At 38.1% G+C, this 10,541-nt stretch overlaps 1 pseudogene; it reads left to right on the top strand.

Moving 5' to 3' along the window:
- The first annotated feature begins 8,236 nt into the window (after nucleotides 1–8,236).
- Nucleotides 8,237–10,337, top strand: LOC104587569 (uncharacterized; annotated as a pseudogene).
- The last annotated feature ends 204 nt before the right edge of the window (nucleotides 10,338–10,541 follow it).

The raw sequence follows: 10,541 nt of genomic DNA, 5'->3' as shown, positions 1-10,541 counted from the left end.
ATTAAAGGACACCTAAGCTCAAAGATAACTGGTCAAAGTACACAGAAAATCATTAAATGCCCAAGGCAATAGGTTTTCCGTCGGGTGAGTCATTTAATAGTAAAGAAGAAAATATCATCTAATATTGCTAAAATATCCTTGCAAATACCAATTATCATACTCTTTTATTAATAGAATACCTTGGCTAGAGTTTAATCACCTTGACAACACATTCAAAGTGTAGATTTCCATCATCTAAAGCTTCAGGATTTGTTAGGACTAAATTAACCATGCACCCTTTCATAAAACACTCGAGAAGATGAGTATAGGTGGTAGGTTTTACTTTTGAAGTGTTTACTTTCTTACTTTTATTGGATATTAAGACTTTTTTTTTTCATTTTTTTTTTTGAAACAAAGCTCGGAGGCAAATTCATTCAATAGGAGTATCCAGGCTTAGATTTTATATTCCAAAATTGCCCGGAGAATCTTAGCCAAAATGGAGGAATTAATAAGGCTCCTTAAGAAATTTCCAGCCCAACTTCATAATTTTGAGCTCTGTTCTTCATGTACATGTCACGGAAGCCAAGCCTGGCACACTCTTTAGGCTGAGTGAGGAGGGACCATCTGTGGAGGTGTACACCTTTATTATCAGAATCAGACCACCAAATATATTGTGGTGCAAATGTTATTGAGATAATAGCACCATGTTCTTAGGAAAAGGAGATACGTGTTCATAATATATTATGGCACTGCCAGTAAGGTGGGTTTAATAAGAAGGGAAATTTCCTGATTAGTATCCCATATTTTGGGCCTAGTGCCACTTTGATTTTCGAACTTTAAAATGTGACAATTTAGTATCCAAACTTTCAAAATGTGTCAATCCAGTACTTTCCATTAACTAATTCGTTAACCAACCGTTAAGTGACATTTGAAATGACACAAATGCCCTTTGAGTGTTATCTAATTTTCTCTATCAACCATCCACATGTTGATAAAAAATGAACAATCTCAAATCCTTGCTTATTCTATTCAAGAAAGTTGGGGTTACATCTTAGTGGACATTCTAGTGACCCCAACTTTCTTAAATAGAAGAGGCAAAGATTTGGGACGTATTCATTTTTTGTCAACGTTTGGATTGTTGATAAAGGGAATTAGATGACACTTGAAGGGTATTTGTGTCTTTTCAAATGGAACTTAACGGCTGGTTAATGGACTTATTAATGGCAGGTACTAGATTGGCACGCTTTGAAAGTTTTGGTATTAAATTATCACATTTTAAAGTTCAGGGACCAAAGTGGCACTAGAACCAAAGTACAAGTTACTAATCTAGAATTTTCCCTAATAAGAACTAACCTATCAACATGTGATAGAGTTTTTTTCTTTCATCTTGATAACTTGGATTTCACTTTGTTGATCAAGGAATTCCATTCCTGGGTTTTTGACTTACCCAAGAGTTTTCTTGTGTGTTCAAGTTGGAGACACCAAACCTTTGCCATGATGTGAGATCTCTTTCTTCTAGTGCATCTTTGCTTCCAACAACTGAGATAGGACTTCTGTGCAAAGAATGAATATGTAAGGTGAAAGTGGACAACCTTGTATGAGGCCACGAAAGGGAGAGAAGGATCTACTGGGCCGGTCATCCATTAATGAGAATGGAAAACTACGGAGTAAAAATGCAATTAAGAATGAGTGCTTCAAACTCATCTGATAAACCAAGTCTCCAAAGAACCACCAAAAGAAATGGCCATTCAATTTGATCGTAAGCTTTAGAGATATCAAGTTTAAGCATAAATTATCCATATCTATCTTTTTGCTTGTTCATGGAATGTAAGACCTCCTGTAAAACAATAAGGTCGTATGTTATAAAAAAAGCCAAGGGCCTTTTCATAGATCTGGTCTTGATCAAAAAAGGATGCGAGTAACCAAACCATGTAAGAAGAGTGTGTGAAATCCATTATGGTTCATGATTTTTCAATTTTCCATGATTTACACAACATTTCCCGTAGGCCAACAGCTTTTATTGATTTATCAGTGATAATTAACTTTGAGTATCAGAGATCGACACCATTCTTTTTTAGGGGGGATGTCATCATTGGACGCCTTAACTAGAGTGTTTTCTGGAGGCACTAACAAGAGACTCATGAGAGGATTTGTAGGATATCATCGTCATCCATTGGGTAAATACAGAGTCGCTAGAAAACTTGGTGGAGAGAGAAAAAAAAGTGTGTTGAGAAAGCGAGGGAAGGAGCCTTGCTTGCATAGAGGGAGGAGGCACCTGACACTTGGCGGATTGAGAACAAGAGAGCTGAGGAAGAGAGTGGATGAGCCTTGAACAGAGGCAAAGAGCTAGACTTTCTTAATTGAGAAAGTGTTTAGAAAATAATAATTATGGATGCACTCTAAACAAAACCAGGTTGGATTAGTTAGGCACACACTATGAGCACATTTAGTAAGTACATTGAAGTTTTTTTAACACCTATCCCTTAAAATACCTCCAATCTACCATTGAAAAATATTAAAATCAATGTTTAATAGAATGTAGAATATTAGATTTGGCATCAATCCATAGTCAGGATTCATCCCACTTGTATGGTGGGGCTCAGATTTTTGGAGTGGACTGGACTATAAAAAACCCTATTTATTATGTGCCTGTTGTGCTTACAATGTTTTTTTTTTTTTTTTTGGAAAAACTTACAGCTGCAAACAACAAAGAAAAAAAAATGAAACCCCTTTTACCTTTTGAAGCCAAAACATGGGATGCCTAAACCATGTCACAGTTTACATTGAAGAACTTTGACTCTGGGCCTATTAGAGCAAAAATATCATGTAATAAAGGCCAACACTGGTGAACATTCAAAAGATTTGCATTAATAAGTTTAATAACATTGCTAGAGTCAGATTCAAGCCACACATTTAAAAAACCCAACTGGTTAGCCGTCAAACAACATTCCTTGATAGCAAAGAGTTCAGCAAACTCAGTTGAAACAACCCTACATGTTCCACAACAAGCAGCCAAAAAAGAACCTAAGCTAGAAAGCAAAAGGAACCCAAAACCACTTGAACCTGATCAAGAAAAACTACCATTTGAACAAGCTTTGCAAGAAGAGACTAGCATTTGAACCACAAGAAGGATTCGAAGCAGCTTTAATATGAAAACAGTCTATTGATTTTGGATGGGAAACTAACAATGTTTTACTTACTAATTCAGGATTCAAACAAAACTTATGGAAGAGGTAATAATAATTGGAAAGCTCTTTGAAAGCTTACCATAATAGCCCTTTCAAATGAAACTGGGTTAGAGAGACATAATCCCTTTTGAAACAAAGTGAATGATTAGGCCTTTGTAGATAAAAGTTTCCTTCTAACCATCAGTTAGTTTCAAGTTGGTCAGGATTAGGCCTTTGCACATGCATTGTACATTTAAACATTGGTATTCCGATGATAGTGCCAATTCAAGAAATTATTCTTCTGTATTGCTGCTTAGATAAGATCACCTTTGTATGTGTATTGTTGGTATGGGGGGAGGAGTACGGCATTTCATTATATTGTGCCCATATGTATTATAGATGGAACACCTAGTAGTCTTATGCTTTAGTAAGGCATGATAGGATTGATCTATCTCATCTTCTTCTCTTTTTCTGTTGACTGGAGGTCGATTTGGCCTTTTTTGCAACATAATCTTTATTTTTGCTGACTGGATGACTCTAACTTTTCTGCAACATGATCTCTACTTCAAGAATGCTTTATATTTCTTTGCTTGGAAATATGCATGGGTTTAGGAGGTTTCTTGCTCATAAACATGTACAGAGGGACTCTAGGGATGTTTGAGAGTGAGTGGGGAGGCTTTGGGATGTGAATGGGGTTTTTTCTAGGCTAATGGAGGTAGAGCTCTCTCCTTAAAATAAATTGTTTTGAGTGTGAGAAATGGGGGGAGGGGGGTATTTATAGATTTTTTTGGAGGTGAATGGAGGGATGAGATAGGAGACAAGGGAGATCAATAGTTGAGGTTTAAAGGGTTTTTGGAGGGAGATTGATTGATAGAATGGGCTATCAAGACAACTTTGGAAGAGATTATTTCAATCAATTAAGACAATGAGTAGAAGATTTCACCAATTTACCTAAATTGGACATTCCAAGTTTAGGTGATTGGCTTGATTGATTAAAGACTCCTACTTGGTCAAGTCTTGGATTTTTAAGATGGTTCTAGAGGCTGGGAGAAAGGTCTAATCGTGGGATGCCCTAGATTTGAAGTTGTAGTGAAGAGGATTCTAAATGGAAGGTTTGGATCAAGTCTAACTTTTGGTTTAAAGATGGAGGGGTTAATGGTGTCAAAATTGGACAATCTTGGTACTGTTGGACTCAAAATTTTGAGCTCTATCTGTATACAATGTTGGATTTTATATTTCACATGGGAAATGGTTCAAGATTAAAAACGATTCCAATCGGACGATCAAAATTAGTTTCGACTTCGGGTCTTGAGACAAAAGGGCAAATGGTGTTGGATTTGGGTGATCTTGGTGTCATTGGATTTGGATTTTTGGGATCTATATATATATGGCTTTGGATTTTTGATTTAACATGGAATGAGGTTCGTGATCAAAATCGATTACGGCTTCGGGTCTTAGGATGAAGGGGTAAATGGTGTTGGATTTGGGTGATCTTGGTGTGGTTGGATTTAAATTTTTTGGGCTCCATGTGCCTATGGTTTTAGATTTCTAATTTGATGTGAAATGAGGTTCAGGATTGAAATGACTCCGATCGGATGATCGGAATCGGTTCTGGCTTTGGGTCTTAGGATAAAGGGGTAAAAGGTATTGGATTCGAGTGATCTTGGTGTCGCCGGATTTGGATTTTTGGGCTCTACAGACCTAGGTCTCGCATTTCTAATTTGATGTGAGATGAGGTTTATGATCAAAATGACTTCGATCGGACGATTGGAATTGGTTCTGACTTCATGTGTTAAGATGATGGGGTAAATGGTGTTGGATTTGAGTGATCTTGGTGTCATTGGATTCGGAATTTTGAGCTCTACGTACCTATGGTCTTGGATCCTTGAAGCCCCAACTTTTATAAAATTCAAAAAATACTCCCAAAGTCCCAAGTCAGTTAGAGGTTAACTAAAGCATGCTCGAAGCTCAAAGTGCTACAAAAAGTTTGAAGGGCGCAAAAATGGGGTGCCTACACCCATCTAGGTCTACAATAGAGAGTGTTACTCCTCCTATCACACCAATCTTCTTAGTATGGAAACCATCTAGCCCAACAATTTTTCTACAACCCTCCAAGAAACCATTCTTTGGTTCTCCAAGGCAGATGAATACTCTCTTAGAGATGCCAAATGTGTCATCTATTATGGCTAGTGGAGCATGATGCTTAGCAGATCTAAGGTTGCTTGTCAATAAAGTTGTGCAATATTGGGGTAGCCGTGCATATGATTCAACTAGAGATCCTCTGATCCTATCAATGGCTTTTAGTTGAGCTTTATGTATTTTCCTCCATGAAGCTTCTATTCCATAAAGCCGTCTGATTTCAGATCTAAGGACATGGATTGACATGGACAACCAAGTATTGGTTGCTTCCCTATTTGTTGTTACCCTTAGACAAGTATGTGTGTCATGGAGGGTTTTCACAATGAAGCTACCTCCATCATGGCTGAGGGATGAATATATCCTCTAGCTACATTCATTGTTAGCTCAAACACCATTAAACCTTATTCCATAAAACCGTCTGATTTCAGATCGAAGGACATGGATTGACATGGACAACCAAGTATTGGTTGCCTCCCTATTTGTTGTTACCCTTAGACAAGTATGTGTGTCATGGAGGGTCTTCACAATGAAGCTACCTCCATCATGGCTGAGGGATGAATATATCCTCTAGCTACATTCACTGTTAGTACAAACACCATTAAACCTGCACTTCTCATTCTTCTTTCTTATGATCACGACACCCCCTAACCACATAGTATTGCTACAAATCTTGCCTAAACACCTTTATAGTTGTAAAACCCATTCCCACTAGGAATTTTGTCTTAGAAAAATCAAATTCAGGTGCACCTTGTTGGTTGCCCCTTCTCAAACCAAATTCCCCTTTCACCTGGACTGTCATAGTTACTTATTGGCTCATAATTTGATAGATCAGTTGTAGCCCTATTTCCATCTCGATTTCTAGCCCCATTCCCATCTCTGTTCTCTTCTTGAATCACTGACGCACCCCATTTGCCACACCTTACTACACCACCGTTACCCCATCTGCCACACCTTCGGTATCCCCATTTACACCATCATCATGAACCAACCCATCACCCTTAGCTTCCAACCCCTCATCAAAATTATTCTATTCTTGATCAACCACATTAACCTTAGCTTGCAACCCATCACCCTCACCTTCAAACCCCCATCAAAATCCTGTTCTTCATTAGCTACACCACCCTCACCTTCAAACCCCTCATCAAAATCCTGTTCTTCATCTACATCACCCTTAGCTTCCGACCCCTTACCATAATCCTATTCTTCATCAGCTACACCCCCTCAAGACCATCCCATCGAACACCATTATCTGAAATAGATTTCACAACATAACAATCATCATCATCTTCAATTTTACCCTTTCCTTTTCTATAGTCACCAGCTTCTACATTTGCTACACTACACTTGTCGTCTATACTTACACATTTAGCCTTGATATATGTAAGAGAATACAATCTAATGCAAATTCATCGATTGAAAAAGAAAGATAAATAATTATGTTCTAGCTTAAACAGTTCAATTGTCAACAAAGCTTAAACAAGGTTGTAGATTTCCTTAAAATATTAAGTACATCCTTAGGGGAATTAATTTACAAACAATACAAGCTCCATATGCTCTGATATGAAAGCAAGTCAAGTTCCATATTGTGTTTAATTCTCTCTGAAAGTATGCTTGAAATCAATTAGCAGGTAGTCCCAATAAAGTGTCTACACCATACTTGGTGATATTCAATTGCACATCTCTCCCACCCACCACAATGTGTTCATTTCCTAAACCATATTCAATTACAGCAAGGCCCACACCATAGTTTGGATCTAAATTTTTCTGGGCATATTGCAACCAGATAAAATGCAAACTATTTAATTTACAACTAGAAAATCCACCCATAAATGTTTCCCAACTCACGAGTCATGTGTCATTAGCCACCCAATGTTATTTGCAACCATTTGGCTTTTCGGGGGTGAGCATCAAGGTGTTTCCCTTGAGCCAATTATGTCTCTAAGGTGTAAGCAAATTATGCTTCTAAAAACATTGAAACAAGTTTGTCTAAATCAATCTAAAACAGTAGGATAAATCACCCAAATTTTCAGGTCCAAATTTTGTGTTCTCCAGAGGAGTAAGCCTCTTCCTATTTGTTCATGGGGCAAAAATGCTAGTAGTACAGCCTAGGCGGTTCAGGCATTAAGCCGAACATCTGGTGTTATGTATACCAATAAACCACCATTGTGAAGACTGATGAATATTGGTCATGTATGTTAAAGTTATTCATGTGTGGATCCCATGTGTACATTGTAGCAAATACATAGGCCCAAACATGCCACATGTAAGTATGTAACCCTATGAAGCATTGATGAAATGGTTCCCTTAACCCTAGCCATTTTACTCGGACCAAGAGGAGGTGTGAGATCAGCAATGAAAGTCACGAATCTCTATAACTGGTTCCCCACGGCTGAACTAAAGAAACAGACAAGTTAGAAAAAGATGAACCACCAAGCGTACTCTACACATACCTCACTGATGGAAGGTTCTAAGAAGCAAAAGCAACTATTTTCTTCCGTTGATCCCACTGCAAAACAAATAAAAAATTGTAGGTAAGATGAACAAACAAGACAAGAGTCATCCTTCCATATTACGGTTTAACGCCATTACATTACATTTAAACTCGTTTAAATAATGTAAAACAGGGCTGAACAGTGTTTTTTCCATTAAAAACAGTACATGAAACAATCTTTCTCACAGTCGCATCTCCAGTCTGAAGTTGCAAAGGTAATTGTTGTAGGTGATGGTGTTCCTCTCTACTTGGGTAGCGACATATGTCAAAGAGTCTATATTCTTGCGGAGGCCTGCTTATTACAAGAGATGGGGAGAGTTATGCCTATGGGGCTAGAGAGCTGCCAAACTGCTGGTATGTCGAAAACTGGAATTAACAGGCTCCAACCATTCCTGATGCAGTTCACAGGCTGAAGTGGAAGGTAATCGGAGGAATGAATGAGCTGGAAGCTTGAAGTGAAATGTGGAGGATGCCGAGAAGAGTTGCTGCTGCGGCAGCTTTCGCTAATGGAGTCCATAAAGGTAGGTTTTCTGTTGCTACTCTGCTTGTTGCGATTTATCCCATCTACTGTTTTTGTTCTGTTAGGGCAATTAATGAAACCCATTTTACGGATTCAAGTTCCCAATTGTTGGAAAGGTTTTTGAAATATGGATCTAAGCCAAGCTCCATTGCTGTTGACGATGCATTGCTTTTATTCGAGGCAATGGTTCATAGGCAGCCCTTGCCATCTATTTGGGCTTTCAATAAACTGTTGACTGCACTTGCACGAGGGAAGCACTATCCAACAGCTATTTCTCAGTACAAAAAGATGGGTTGTTTACCAATCCAGCCCAGTATCTATACACTAAATATCGCAATCAATTGTTTCTGCTGCCTCAGTAAAGCAGCTTTTGGCTTCTCTTTACTTGGAACCATCCTGAAACTTGGGTACGAACCAGACGCCGTGTCCTTCAATACCCTGATTAGGGGGCTCTGTGTTGAGGAGAAAATTGATTAGGCAATGGAATTGTTCTACAAGGTGGTAGAGAAGGGTTATGCATATGATGAAGTCACCTATGGAACTATAATTAATGGGCTTTGCAAGACAGGGAACACTACCAAGGCTCTTGAAATGCTTAGGGAGATGGAGCACAATGGGAAATGTAATCTTGGTCGAGGCCCTGAACCTCTTCTCAACAATGAATAGGAAGCACATCTCACCAAATGTTGTCACTTACAACTCTTTAATCTACACACTTTGTAATCTTGGTCGCTGGAAACAAGCTGCAAGCTTTTTCAACAACATGGTAGATCATGGAATCTCACCAGACCTTTTTACTTTCACCATTCTGGTGGGTGCATTGGCCAAAGAAGGGAGAATTGATGAAGCACCGTGCCATGTTTGAACTAATGCTGCAAAAAGGTGAGAAGTCAAATATTTTCACTTACAATGCTTTGCTTCGTGGCCTATGTAATTCTGGGCAATGGAAGGATGCCATGATGTTGCTAAATGACATGGTGGAACAAGGAATCCTGCCAGATATCTGCACTTACAATATGTTGGTGGGTGGTCTTTGCAAAGAAGGGATGGCTAAGAAAGCAAGTGAAATTCTAAATACAATGATTCAAAGAGGAATGGAGCCTGATATTATTGCATATACTACATTGATAGACGGGTATTGTTTTCTTGGTCAGATTGATGAGGCAATGCAAGTTTTTGCTTCTATGGTCAGTAGGTGTTTCAAACCTAACGTTATTGCTTATAATATGCTAATTAATTTCTATTGCAAGAGTGGGAGAATGGATGATGCTATGAAGCTCCTTGGGGAAATGCGCCATGGAGGATTAATGCCTAACACTGTTACTTACAGCCATCATAGGTGGGTTATGTCAACTGGGTCAACTTGGATCTGCACAGGTGCTCTTAAATGAAATGCAAATTCATGGGCAAACTCCAGATCTTTGCACCTATTCTATATTGATGGATGGACTTTGCAAAAACAAACTTATTGATGATGCAATAAAACTGTATCATGAGATATAATATGGTGGTTTAGAACTCGATAATGTAATCTTCAGTACTCTTCTTAATGGTATGTGCAATGCCCATATGCTTGACGATGCAAAGAAGCTTTTCAATACCATCTTTGATAAAGGTTGGAGCCTAATGTTGTACATATAACACAATGATAGATGGCTTCTGTAAGGAAGGCTTGTTGAATGGAGCTCAAGATTTGTTCATGCAAATGGAAGAGAAGAATTGCCTTCCTGATAGTTGCACTTTCAATATTATGACTCAAGGATTTCTGCGGAGGAATGAAATCCAGAAATCAATACAACTCCTTACAGAAATGGCAAAGAGGGGTTTTATAGCAGATGCAAACATTGCATCTATGATAGTGAATTTGCTTGCAAAAGATGTACTAGATCATGAATGCCTTAAAACACTTGAGCAGTTTCTTTTTGCAAAATGACAAATGAGAAGGTGTTCTATTAAATGCAAATTTAGTATAGATATGTTTTAAGTTTCCTCAACAGGTAATTATGTAATTAAATTGTTATTCTATGTAATGAAAAAAAAAGAGAGAAATTCCTGGTTTCAAAAAGGTACCAATAACATTTCAGGGGCCGTATGTTGGTAGTTGGATACCTCATGCAATATGAAGTATCGTCTTGTGGATTTGAGAAATGCATATTCATTTAAAAGTATAATGGACTGTGTTGATTGAGCTAATTTATTTCTATAAAACTGATGCTGATTTTAATGGGTAGTGTTATGGAATTAT

The sequence above is a fragment of the Nelumbo nucifera genome, chromosome 5 (assembly GCF_055504915.1).
Source record: "Nelumbo nucifera cultivar China Antique chromosome 5, China Antique-T2T, whole genome shotgun sequence".
NCBI lineage: Eukaryota > Viridiplantae > Streptophyta > Magnoliopsida > Proteales > Nelumbonaceae > Nelumbo > Nelumbo nucifera.
Note: the sequence above shows the minus strand (reverse complement) of the source record. Positions and strands in the feature narration are given on the sequence as shown.